At 44.2% G+C, this 13,900-nt stretch overlaps 1 protein-coding gene across 4 annotated transcripts in view; it reads left to right on the top strand.

Annotated features, from left to right (window-relative positions):
- Positions 1–13,900, top strand: part of CTIF (cap binding complex dependent translation initiation factor) — a 228,764-nt gene that overhangs the window by 88,423 nt on the left and 126,441 nt on the right. The window lies entirely within an intron of this gene.

Below are 13,900 nucleotides of genomic sequence, written 5' to 3' on the forward strand. Positions count from 1 at the left end.
GGCCATCCTCTTGTAGCGGAGTTGCCTACAGCTGTAGAAAAAACATTCCATGGGGTTTTCTTGGCAAGAATACTGGAGTGGGTTGCCATTTCCTTCTCCAGTGGACCACATTTTGTCAGAACTCTCTGCCATGACCTGTCCGTCTTGGGTGGCCCTGCACAGCATAGCTTATGGCTTCACTGAGTTACGCAAGCCCCTTCGCCACAACAAGGCAGCGGGAGACCGATAGGTTTCACCAGCCTGTCTTCTATTAGTGAAAGAAGACTCGAGCTTTTTGGATTCACAGAACTTGGGTGCTATCATTTATATAAGCTAAATTAATTAAGAGGTGACACCATGCTTCCTTTACCATCCTGCAAAGAAAATGAAGCCATTTAGCATTAAAATAGTACCAACAGGTTTATAGCAGAGGTCTCCGCCGACCACAAGACTTGACTTAGTGTTTCAGAAAATGGCCTGATTCTGCTTGGACCAAGTCAGAGGCTGTCTGCTTTGATTCAAGTATCCGAGCCAGTGTTCAGAAATGCAAGACTTTGTACCTGCGGTTGACTATCATTAGAAATAAAAAACTAACTACAGCTTTTTTTTCTGTTTCTCAGAAGTGGATGAGATTTCAGAAAAACATGTTCAGTGTTTTTTTATGCTACACACCTTTATATTGGGAGCATATGCAGACCAGATACAGGTTTATCAGCTCAATCCAAACTAAGCTTTAAGCCCACTCCAGTTCAAAGTGTAGCTTCAGAGGTTAGATTGTGTCTGTTCCCTGCAAGTTGTAGAGGAAAAGGACTGCAAGGTGGGGATTCAGTTCCTTGACTGTCAAGACTTCTGATGGATCACTGGATCACTATTTTTGCAATAAGGTGCCACTGCACCAAGAGACCAGTGCCATTCTTGGTTTGTTTTAACAAAACCTTCAGCCTTGTAGCTTACTGGGTGACCCTTGAGGGCCAGTTACATCACCTGACCCACAGACACAAGATTGTTGTGAGGATCAAACAAGATGACCTCCATGTATGCCACCACCGTCAGGTCCCTGGGTCGGCTGGGATACAAATATAATCAGTAAATTGTACAGTACCACACGGTTAGAATTTCTCTCTTTGATAGGATCTGCTTCAGAGTTTTGGACCAAATTCCATTTCAGAGAAGCTCTGGGGGGCCGCATTCCAGTGCTGGGTGGGGCCAAAGGCAAAGGAAAGGCCAGACATTCCCAAATTACCAGCCTATTTTACTTTAAAGCTCTTACTGTGAGGAATGAAACCTTAGAAGAGGCATTTCAAACTTTTAGAATGGAGAAAAACACACACAAATGCCTGAAAACCACCAAATGATTGGCAGTTGAGGAAGGAGGCATGGCCATTTGGGGAACCCAGAGGGCTGGATTGAGATCCCGAGCAGACTGGATTTGACCTGCAGGCCTGAGGGTTAGCACCCCTTGTGTAACCCAGGAACACTGTAATTCCCTTGCCCTGCGCCCAACCTCTTGGGCTAAGGTAAGCGCATATAAGATCATACTTATAAGATCACAGAAGATCAGAAGATCACTTATAAGATCACATAAGATCTCATAAGATCATAAGTTCATAAGATCATGATCTTAAGAAAGATCATAAGAAAGATCTTAAGAAATATCATAAGATCACGTTTCTTCCTGCATTTAATTCAGGACGCTACCTTGGATCCATATTCACAATCATTCATGGAGATCAGGATCTCCAATTTACCTGCATATACGCTTTGAAACTGTGTCTTTAAAGAAACCAAATCACTCTTTTTTGTTATTCTCATTTTGAGTACACGATGGCAAACCTCATTAAGACTGATACAAAGACCATGTGGGGGCCTTGAAGGTTTTGCCTACTTTCTCATTGGGCCCCCAGTTTGGATCAGGACCCAGGCGTACGCCCTATTACGTCACCCTTGGGAATCAGCCAAGCTGGTCAGACCTCGATTAGAATACTTCATTGGGTTGTTGGCACCCTATTCTAAGCAAGATAACCACCAACCAAGAGAGCATACAGAGGAGAGGAAGAAAGATTATTAAGGGTTTGGTACATGATATATGAAGCGAGGGCCAATTTACATGTTATATCAGGAGATCTATGATCTCTCAACTAGGGATGGATGACTGTCAGTTTTGGTTTATCTCAGTTTCTCCTTTTTCCAGTCTTATATTCCTTTCTTCTCTGAATTTGAGAATTTCTCCGGTCTTCAGTTCAGTTTATCCTGAAGTCAAGAATTTTTTAAAATTTGTATGAAAATTCATAAGCATTTTTGTGAATGTTTGTCTTAATGCATGCATTTTTGTATGCATTTTGGCTTAATATACACATTTTCGCAAGCAATTTTCCTAATACAAAGCATACTGGAATGTTGTTTTCCCTAATATATGCATTTTTATATGTATGTTTTATTGAGAACTTGGTTGCAAAATTCAGATAAGTGAGTTTTGGTTTGCATAGTGGTTTGAAAGTGTGAAATTAGGTAAAGTCACATTAAATTTAAAATGCAAAGTGGACAAACTTCTCCCCCATCGTACTCTGAACTCTTTTTTTTTAATTAAATGTAATAACAGAAGCTGCTAATTTTTGCAAAATAGCTTGGTGGTAAGGGTATATGTGGCCCCAGCCTCTGCACTGCTTCCATGATTAAATTATCAGGGTGGGGGGATAATTTGATGGCTATATTTAATAAAGCATAATACATTGGGAGAAGATTCATGGATCTCCCAGTGCAGCAGGTATTTTGGTTCAAGGGCTTAAGGAAGGAAGAGAGCATGTTTTCTCTCAAAGAAGAGCAAGAAGCAATGAGTTCAAATTGCAGCAAAGCAGATCATAGAATCCTAGAATAGTAGGGTTGGAAGAGGCCTACAAGGCCATCGAGTCCAACCCCCTGCTCAATGCAGGAATCCAAGTCAGAGCATCCCTGACAGATGGCTGTCCAGCCTTGTCTTGAATGCCTCCAGTGTGGGAGAGCCCACCACCTCCCTAGGTAATTGGTTCCATTGTCGTATTGCTCTAACAGTCAGGACGTTTTTCCTGATGGCTGATGTTCAGCCAGAATCTGGCTTCCTGTAACTTGAGCCCATTACTCCGTGTCCTGCACTCTGGGAGGATCGAGAAGAGATCCTGGCCTTCCTCTCTGTGACAGCCTTTCAAGTACTTGAAGAGTGCTATCATATCTCCCCTCAGTCTTCTCTTCTCAAGGCTAAACATGCCCCGTTCTTTCAGTCTCTCTTCATAGGGCATCCTTCTTAAAATGTGGTGCCCGGAACTGGACACAGTACTCCAAATAAGGCCTAACCAGTGCTGAGTAGAGGGGAACTAGTACTTCCCGGGATTTGGAAACTATGCTTCTATGAATGCAGCCCAAAATAGCATTTGCCTTTTTTTGCAACCACATCAGTATTCAGCTTGTGATGTACATTGGATACTAAGAAATGTTTCCTAACTGTGAGAACAATGGAGTGACAGATCAAATTGCTCAGAAAACTTGTAGTAATAATAGTAATAGTGGTTATGTTTATTATATATTCATTAATGTACACTGCAATGTATAGAGCATCTAATCAAAAGACAGTCCCATGCCTAGAGGAGCATATAATATCAATTTCAACAGAGGTGGAGCCAATGGGGGTGGTAGTGAGGAAGACAAAGGCAACGGTCACATGTGAAAAATATGTACAGTTGTTTATGCTTGCTTTTTGTGGGGATGAGCACCAAAAGGTTAAACCAAAGGCTTTGCAGAAAAACAGTGGTTTTTGAAGATGTTTTGGGAAGGACTTCCAGGCATCTGGGGCAGCAAGGAAAAATGGGGTGGAGCTGTTTATGGAAGCAGGAAACTAGGAGTATGACCAGCTCTATGCATCCATGCAGTTGACACAATTACAGTGAGCACATTGGCTTGAAAAAGCACCCCCTTTCCTGTCTGGCTCAGTTGAGGGTTCCCAGGGGAGCCAAGATGAAGCTGTTGCACTTACTAGAAGGGCAAGGCAGAGCCAAGTCTAGCTACACAGGAAGGTGAGGGCTTTCAGGACCCTGGACAGACTTATGTTTACTGGAACTCGCTCAGAAAGAGCAGTTGTCTCAGCAACATGCAGAGGCCTTCTCAAGGCTTAGGAAAGCTGGGAGTTCTGGATGTGTTGTTAAATCAGTCCCCTCTGGGGAACTGTCTGCTTCTTAAAGGGCCACAGTTCAATTCTGCAGCCGCTGACTCCTATGGCGTAGAGGAGTCAGCAGGTGAGGACTGCATTGGAGGGATGACCTCTAAGTCCGAGGAGTCTGGGATAAGCCCCATCCTTTGGCCTGGAAGGACCTAGAGTAGCACATGATGGGTTACTGGATAAAGCTTCCTCCCCCGCTCAGTCCTCCCCAGAGGGGAGGGGAGATTGAGGGGAGAGTGAGGCCAGAGAACATGCATGACATCATCAAAACCACGTAACAGGTTTCAGCTACATCCATAGATAAGCAGGACCACACATTTATGGCTTGCGCAACTGAGAAGAGAATCTTGACATGTGAACCTGCCAGTGTGGCTGAAAGAAATGGTGTGTGTGGCTGGACTTGTGGGGACAGAATATGTCTTGGGTTGAACATTTGCATTCCTTTGGAAAGTGGCAGGAAAGGAGTGGACAAGCAAGCTTTGGCACTGGGAGTGGGCAGACCAAAATAGTTCCAATCAATCCATAACGTTCTGTAGTCTTTTCATACCAAACAGCCATATCTGTAGCTGCTGTTCTCCTTAAGAGCCGAGCTAAACATTTAGCAGCAGTGTGGGATTTATAACTCTGTGTTTTGCCTCTGACATGCATTGGGGGGGAGGGCTTTTCTGCTTCCCCACCCACTACTTTTTCTTTGCAATCTCTCTCCTCTCCCCTGCTCCAGTTCAGAGTCCTATTTATGGGTCATGGGGAAGGAGGAGAAGAGGTACCAGGGGAAGAAGCCAGAGACACAAAAATGTTTAAGCATATATCCTGTCTCACCTGTCATTTCTTCCCTTCAACTGCCATCTCCCCCACCCCCTCTTTTACTAAATCTGCCCTTCCATTCAAGGTCTCCTGCAATTCCTTAAGAGATCAGTTCTTGTTGGTAGCCAGGAGGGGGCAGTAGATGCTAAATATACATCATGTCCCTGTCTGCCAAGGATGCTCAGTTCTATGGAACATACAGCATGAAAAAACGCAAATCTGCTTTGAATTATAGGCAGACATTATAAGGATGTCTTCTTTTTTTAATGAAGAAGAGAGTGCAACAAGTTGGCTCTTACAAACCTTTCAAGTGAAATAAACACCGTTTTAGAATGTGCCCTTCTGCAGAGGACTTTATTAAGCAACACTTCCTAATGTCACACTTTATTTATTAATTAAATTTATTCATTTATTTATTAAATTTATTAATCGCCCATCTGGCTGGTCACCCAGCCACTCTGGGCGATGTACAATAATAGAAACAGGTTAAAACAATAAAATTCTACATTAAAAACATCATATTTCTAAAAATACCCTAACCCACCCCAAATGCCTGCCTGAACATGCTGCTCTTCCAGGTTGGAGTACAAAGCAGCAAATTAGCTTCACTTCACCCATTACTTCTACTCTTAAGATAGGTAAACATGTGAATGTAACCAGCATCTGTATCATTCAGGAATAGTAGTCAGAGAGTCAGAATAGGGTGCTGTTCCCCCTTGAATGTATGTAGTTCACAGAATCCTAGGGTTGGAAGGGGCCGACAAGACCATCGAGTCCAACCCCCTGCTCAGTGCAGGAAGCCTGATTCCCAGGCGGTCTCCCACCCAAGTACTAACCAGGGCTGACCCTGCTTAGCTTCCGAGATCAGTACATCTCGCCATAGTGGGGAAGACCTGAGTTTGCTGTGTGATATGTCCCCCTGTAGCAAAAAGATCTGGTGGATTGATCACAGGCAGACCGGGCCAACCATCATACCTGTGGAGGCGGGTGGCTCTGATGTCAGTGGGGCAGTGAATCCGCTCTGAGTTCCAGTCAAAGCACCTTGGATCGCTCCTTTAGAGCTCTGACTGGTTCTGACTGAAACCCGGAGTGGATTCACCTCTCCACTGCCATCAGAGCCACCAACCAGCCTCCACTGCATCAGACATGGTAAATTGGCATGTGTCCCCCACCCCAAGTCACAACGGAAGCGCCTTCCAGATGTGTCTGACTGCAACTCTTATCACCCACTGCCAGCATGGCCATGGACAACACATCTGGAGGGCGCCAGATCTGGAAAGGATGATATAGTAATCAGCCTTACTAATAGTACAGCCCTACACCCTGTGTACTAAGAGCAAGCGTGGATGCTACTTGTGCGGTGACATACAAGAAGTACAAGTGAATGGCATTTTCTGTACTTATGCATCTTTTAATATCAAACAATTGCAGATGTTTAGATGATTTAACTATCTTTAAAAAAAGATGAATCTGTTATTAATCAGTTATATTTGGGAGACAGTGTGGTGTACTAGTTCAACCACTGGAATTGGCTGGGGACACCCGTGTGCAAATACTTGTTCAGCAGTAAAAATACACTGAGGAGGGGGCAGGGGCTGGAGCAGTCACCCCTCCCAGCCTACATCACATGGACGTTGCGAGAATAAAATGGGATCACCCTGAGGTTGGCCTCCCTGAGTTGGTGGTATGGTGGGCTGCGAATAGTACAAAATCCATTAACTGAAAGGGGGGAAAGCCCGTATATTTTCAGGGGAGATGTATTTTTGAATGCAATGTCATGTCTATATGAGTTTCATACTGGGCCCCACAAATATTGGCATGGCTTACTAGCCAACCATAATTTGTGGTCGCCAACAGTTCCCTCTCCTGCATCCTCTGGTGGGCTTAGAAAAGAGGCAGGGTCTTCTCCATACTCCACACAAGTGAGGAACAGTAGAAATGGCAGGTGCAGTGATGCCGATAGGTAGTTTTAGAGCCTAGGTATAAAATATGAGTGCCCCCCCCTTCAATGGCCATGTGTATTCTTTCACTTGTGGAGCACTCAAGTAACATATCTCTTTTCTCCCCCTCCAACAGCCATTCCATGCTTTAAAACTGCTTCTATATTCCTGTTACGTTAGAACAACAACAAAACTTTGCCAACCCTGATACAAAAAAAACACAAACTCTGAGCATGTGCAGTTTTGTATTTTAAACTTCCTTAAATCATGGCACCATCATGACTAGAGAAATAAAAGGGAGTTTGCTGCTGCCATTCTGATGTCCTCATCACCTGCCGCTCTCTGGGCGGGCATCTGTGGGCTCTGGGATGCAGGGGGCTGGACTTTCGTCCCGAAGTCCAGCCCCAGCTGCACCACTGGGCAGGAGTCTCTCCAGTTGTTCAGAAGGGAGCCCTGCTGTCTTCTGCCTGCTTGAATACTGCAGCGGAAGTGCGGCATCTGAGCTAGAGTTCTATATGGTACTGGGAGTCATGCTCGCCAGAAGCCTGGGTGGACTTGCCCCAGGTGAGTGGTTTTGTGAATACCTGTTTGCCTATAACATAATGTCCATTTGTAAGCTGACCAGTGGTGGTGGTGATTTTTTCGTTGTAATATTCTCTTCTGACCATTCAAGTGACATTCTGTTCCAATACTTGAAACACACCAGGGACCCAAACTACCCTGAAGCAGGAGTGTTTACACCGGGCACCTTGATCCTCTTTATCCTCCTCCCAAGTGGCAAGAAGCGTTTTATCACACATCAGCCACCAGGGGGTAAAATAGCCCCCTGTCCCATAGAAGAAGCCAGGGACTTCTTCTCTGTTGCCCCAGGACTAGATCTCTTTGGCTTATGTTACAGGAGGGTAGATTTTGGTTGGACATTAGGAGAAACACCTTGATGAGAGGAGCAGTTTGACAATGGAACTGATTACTTTGAAGGGTGGTGGGCTTTTCCTCACTGGAGATGTTCAAGCAGAGGCGGGCAGCGCCGTGCCTGCTTGGCGCTAAAACAACAATCGTGTCCCAAGGATCCCCGGGTAAGAGGGAGGACCTCTACATAGCCCATAAGTTCAGAGTTTTCCCGCTCTTCCTCTTCAAATGGGGACCAACTGCCTTACCCGGAGCTTAGGCTACTCTGCTAACTACCCCAGTGCGTTTCCTTGCTTAGTCACTGGTGATTAGTATCTGAAAGAGTCATTAAGTTGTAACGGAATAAAGCCTTGGAAAGAATCCCTTTCATCTGTGTCATGAGTTGGCTATTGGAGGGGACTTAAAGAGGCACCTAGGGCGCTCCTGACAGTTCTTCAAGAGTCCCACAGTGTTTTCCCTTGTCGTCAGCCCCACTGATTAAATTTGAGAGGAGAGCTGTTAAGCACAAACAGCTTCTCGTCTTCCTGAACAAGCGATGTTGGAGAAATTCCTTTGGGGGCTGGAGTTTGACATGCTTTTCCTAGGCTCAGCCCTCGGACTTCGTTTCCATTCCTGCTGTGGCACCCAACTTGATCTGCAGTGAGTCGGGCCAGTTCATGGATTTTCTGGGAATTCTGTGCAGTTTTTTTTAAAGGTTCTGCATTTTGTGCAAATTTCTGAGCAGTTTATTTATTTATTTATTTCATTATTTATTTCATGTTTGTGTGAATTATGATCAAATTTGCGCAAATTCGGCCACAATTTGTGCAAATTCGGCCACAATATGTGCAAATTGCTCAGAAATGTGCGCAAATTTCAGGAACACCCCCCCCCCATGCAAAGAAGTTCCCGGAGTTCAGGGAACAGCCTGCAGACACAAAGTAAGTCATATACTCCATCAAGCCAAAAAAGAAATGGATTTCCCAGCGACGGACATCCCTGTCCTTGGGGACAATTGTCCCATAGCACTCTCTGGGACGGCGCAGTGTCTGTTCTATGGAACCTTGGCAGTTACAGCATCTTTGCCTTTTCTCTCTGTGAACAAAACCAGCTTCCCTTTAAAACACAAGCTGTCTGACTCCTCTTTCTCCTGGGGGGAATTCTTTTTTTTTTTACAGAGCACCTCACACAGCCTGCACTAGAGAGCACTGTGCTGTTTCCAACACGAGGTGAGCCCTCCGTCGGTTGTTGGCACGGAGTCCCCTAGCTAAACAGAGCTTGTTGGAGAGGAAGCTGCGAATGTCACTTTTTCCAAATAGTAAAATATAGCGTGTGTAGTAGCAGCATTTCTATACACATCCTGAACAAGGGTTAGGGCGCACGCTCTTCCCATTGAAGTCATCGTGGGTGACCTCAAGCTACCTAGCCAGAATCCTTGTTTGGTGAAAGACTGTTCCAGCCATGCATAAGTGTCCTACAATTATGCTGGCTCTCAGAAAGGGAGTGGAAAAAATAGGAGCTGCTGTGTATTTAGAAGCGTGCTCTATTAGTCCTTGTGTGGGGACGTTCAGCCAGACTCCCTCCTAATTGCATATCCTCTCATCGTCTGCCCAGCGGATAAGGAGCCTGTCCTGTCCATCTCACTTAGCGAGACTTTCTGGAGACATGGCTCAGAGAGAGAGAGATGGAGAGATTCCATAACGCTACTCTTGCCTCCCGCTTGTTTGTGTATGTGCATACACTCCACTGAGGTCCGAAGTGGTACAGTCCCGAGAATTTTTTCACCCTGTGATGAGCGGTTTGTCTGGAGAGCCTCTTATGGTGGCTGTCTAGGGCATGCTGGGAGTTGTAGGACTTTTTTCTGTCGAAACATGCACAGGATTGCACCCTTAGTCTAGTTCAGTCTCCATCAGCATGATCAAGCAAAATACTAAAACAATTATACATTCATATTACATTTAATGGTATTTATACAGTACTTTTTAAGTGGAAGGGCCTTAGCGTAGTGGTAAACCATGTGCTTTGCATGCCGAAGGGCTGAACTGTTAGCAACAGCAGGTAGGCCTGGAAAAAAACCTGTCTGAAACCCTGGAGAATGGCTGCCAGTCAGTGTGTGCAATACTGGGCTAGATGGATCAGGGGTCTGGCTTAATATAACACAGCTTGCTATGTTCCTATGGCTGTTCAAAGCTCTGTCATTTATTTATAATAACATAACATAAATTTACCCCAAAAAATCCAGTCAAGTCAAGTTCCAAGGGGTGAACAAACAAATCAAAATTAAGTTTGCATTGCATTATGAAACGTAGGTTGTAAATCATAATTAATATTACTTCCATTAAATTACTCTTCCATCCATTCTTGTACAATTTATAGTTCATAAATAAACCTTATTAATCCCAAATTAATCATTCTTATAGTACTTCTTAATCCATTCTTCCTTATATTCCAGTAATTATTCTCCTGCTTCCAATATTGAACAAACTTCTCACATTGTTCTGAAGAGTTGTTTTTTGTAACCTGTCTTCCCAAATTTTCTTTGACCCTCCCAAATATTTTTATAACATGACATCTTGTGAATTAGTATTCCTTTCCCATTCTCACAAAGATGGTAAAACTTTGTTTTTCCCAACCGTTAGGAACTGATATAAAAGCTGAAACTAAAATATTTGCAATTAAATACTTCTATTCTGCTCATCCTGCCTAAGAAAAAGACCACTGGATTCATTGGTAACTTGTATCCAGTAATTTTCTCAACGGTCATATTTCTGTTATTCCACAAAAAAATGTGGGTTAAATCCAGTGTTGTGTGAGTGGACAGAAAGTGGGACTTGCCCTTGCTTGCTTCCTCTCTGCAATCTCCCCTCACCCTCACCACACCCTAAGTCTGCTCCAGACGGTTCCCTAGCCCTGTGGATCAGATTTGAGGGGCACACAGGAGGCTTCAGGAGCAGGGAGGGGAATCCATTCCACCAGTGGATTCCATTTCAGTGGTGGATGGCTAGCACTGGATACAGTCTTGTCTCTTTACAAGTCCATCATACATGTCTGAAGTCCTGAACACACCTCCAGCATAAGGTATTAGATAGTTAATATATTTTCTGTAGCTTGACAGAGTGCCTTCTCCCTTGTCAACCTCCCCAGTCACTGAGGTCATGAGATGGGATGCTCCTGGTATTTCCACATGGGCCTATGGCCCAACTGAAGTTAACCCGGAGAAGAGCCTTCAGTGTGGTGGCTCCCTTTCTGTGGAACTCTCTGCCTCTGGAGGTCAGACAAGCACCAACATTGTGTTGTTTTTGTCACCTGCTGAAGACATCTTTATTTTAAGAAGCCTTCCCTGATTGACCAACCATGGTTTTTATTGATATTCTGTTTTTTAAATTTTTTATATTTTATTTTATTCTTTATATGTTTTAATACGGTATTTTATTCTTTTTATCTTTTATTGTTCACCGCTCTGCAATCTGTTTAGATGTGGAGTGGTAGATAAATGTTGTAAATAAAAAAATAAAAATAAGTAATTTCACAAATAATCTTGTAGACGTTTTCCCTTGTAGCAACACCCATAACGTATTTGGGACCTTTTCTATATACATGCTTCCAATACTTCTCAAATATATTCATATAAAACATTTTCCCCATCTCATCTTAATTGCAATCTCCTGTTCTTGAAATTCGGGGAGCATACTGAATAGTTTTAATACCAGTCCTTCTTGGGAATCACAGTGACATAATAATTCATCATACTTGGTTAAGGGCTTATATTATATTGTTAGTTCTTGCAATTTCATTTAAACATTGCTTTATTTTGTAAGAACTCAAATACGGGTACTTGAATGCCCAGTTGTACTACACTAGTAAATTCAATTATTTATTTCCCCTTTCAGAAAATCGTATTCTTTCTAATCTTTTCCCAAAGGTCACAGGATATCTTAGCCTGTTGAAAACAATTAAAAGGATATATTGACATGAATAGAGAAATTCCAGGGGCTAATAATTGGCATGAGCGTAATCTATAATTGCGATATTGCACTTTGTATACCGTTAGAACAATGTATTTGGCTTCTTCCTGTTTTTTAAATCCATTCTGTTAATTGTATTGGCATTCCAGTGTCCAATGTTTGCTTTGAAGGTTATACCATTATATCATGAGCGCAGAACCTCTTTCCGCCTGGGGGCCAAATTCCATTTTGGAGAAGCTACCGGGGGCCGCATAATAGTGGCAAAAGGGGCACTAAAGGCAAAAGGGGCAGGGCCAAAAATACCAGCATATTTTATTTTATTTATTTATTTATTTATTTATTATATTTCTATACCACCCCATAGCTGAAGCTGTCTGGGCGGTTTACAGAAGTTAAAACATTAAATACAATATACAAAGTTTAAAAGCCATTTACATTAAAGCACAGACAATAAGCAAAAACAGCTAAAGACACATCCAGGACCGATTAAAACTCATAATGTGCTGCCAAATACCTGGGAAAAGAGAGAGGTCTTAACCTGGTGCCGAAAAGATAATAATCCAGGCAGACCTCATTGAGGAGCTTGTTCCACAGATGGGGGGCTACCACTGAGAAGGCCCTCTCCCTTGTTGCCGCCTTCCGAGCTTCCCTTGGAGGAGGCACTCGGAGGAGGACCTCAGATGCTGTAGTGTACAGGTAGGTTCATTTAAGGAAAGGCATGCTGTCAGGTATTGTGGTCCCAAGCCATGTAGGGCTTTATAGGTTAAAACCAGCACCTTGAATTGAGCTCGGAAGCATATAGGCAGCCAGTGCAAGCAGGCCAGAGTTGGTCTTACATGTTCAGACCTATTTAAAGGTCTTGTTGCCATTAACTAAACCCTAGGAGAAGCATTTCAACCTTTTAGTATGGGGAAAAAACTACACAAAAGTTGGGAAACCACCAAACAATCTGTGGTTGGGAGAAGGGGTGGGGCCAGGAGAAGGGGGCGTGGTCATATGGGAAACCCCAGAGGGCTGGACTGAAACCCCAGGAAGGCCAGATTTAAGAACATAAGAGCCATGCTGGATCAGACCAAGGGTCCGTCTAGTCCAGCATCCTAGTCCAGATTTGACTCCCAGCCCTGAGGTTCAACACCCCTAGTTTAGGGCGTAATGAATTCTTATTACTAGGGCAATTCACACAGCCCTCCCCCACAAATGTATTGAAATGTGGGGGTGGGGGAGCAGGGCTGCGCAGAGTAGCCCTGTCCCCACCACTGACGTTCTGCACAACTGCATTATATAAAGCCCTACGGAGGGGCTGTGGCTCAGTGGGACAGCACTTGCTTTGAATGCAGAAGGTGTCAGGGTGGAAACTGAGCCCAGAGAGCCTCAGAGCAGTTCAGATTCTGAGGAGGAACAGCTATCCGTGGGAGAAGGGCCAGGTCATCCCTCCCAGGCTCAGCACCTGGCAGAGATTCCTCCTGCCAGCATTCTTAAGATAGATAGCGACCCTGGCAGTGAGGGAATGCGGGAGGGGGACTTCTTAGATGCTCGACGCAGACGCAAAGAGCGATGAGCAATGGAGGGCACGGAAAGGAGGTGTAGCGCCCGTTTGGCGCGCAAGCAACGGCCGCCTCCCATGGACCCAAGGGAAAGAGGGAGGATCTCTCCCTAGCCCATAAGTTCTGGGTCTTCAAGTGACTCTCTTTCAAATGGGGATCAACTGACTACTTGAAGCTTAAGCCACCCTGCTGTTCCTTGCTTTAGTCGCTGGTGATTAGCATCTGAAAGAGTCATTAAGTTGTAAAAGGATTAAAGCTTTGAAAAGAAATCCTTTAGTCTGTGTCTTGAGTTGGCTATTGGAATCTACTGGGAGAGGCCGCCAGAGTGCTCCTGACAGCAGGTCCCAGGTTCAATCCCTGACTTCTCCAGGTAGAGCTGGGAAAGAATCCTTCCTGAAACCCTGGAGAGCTGCTGCCAATCAGCATTGACAATACTGGGCTAGATGGACCAAGGATCTGACTCAGTATAAGGCAGTTTTCTGTGTTCTGTCTTCTAAAGCAGTTAGCATAGCTGCTTGAGAATATAGACCAATGTTCTGCACTGCCGGGTAGCCATCCAGACTTTTTTTTCTGGGTAGTCTTAAAAATAACTCT

This window comes from Heloderma suspectum, chromosome 2 (genome assembly GCF_057233095.1).
Source record: "Heloderma suspectum isolate Gila_16-S chromosome 2, 16-S_ref, whole genome shotgun sequence".
Taxonomy (NCBI): Eukaryota; Metazoa; Chordata; class Lepidosauria; order Squamata; family Helodermatidae; genus Heloderma; species Heloderma suspectum.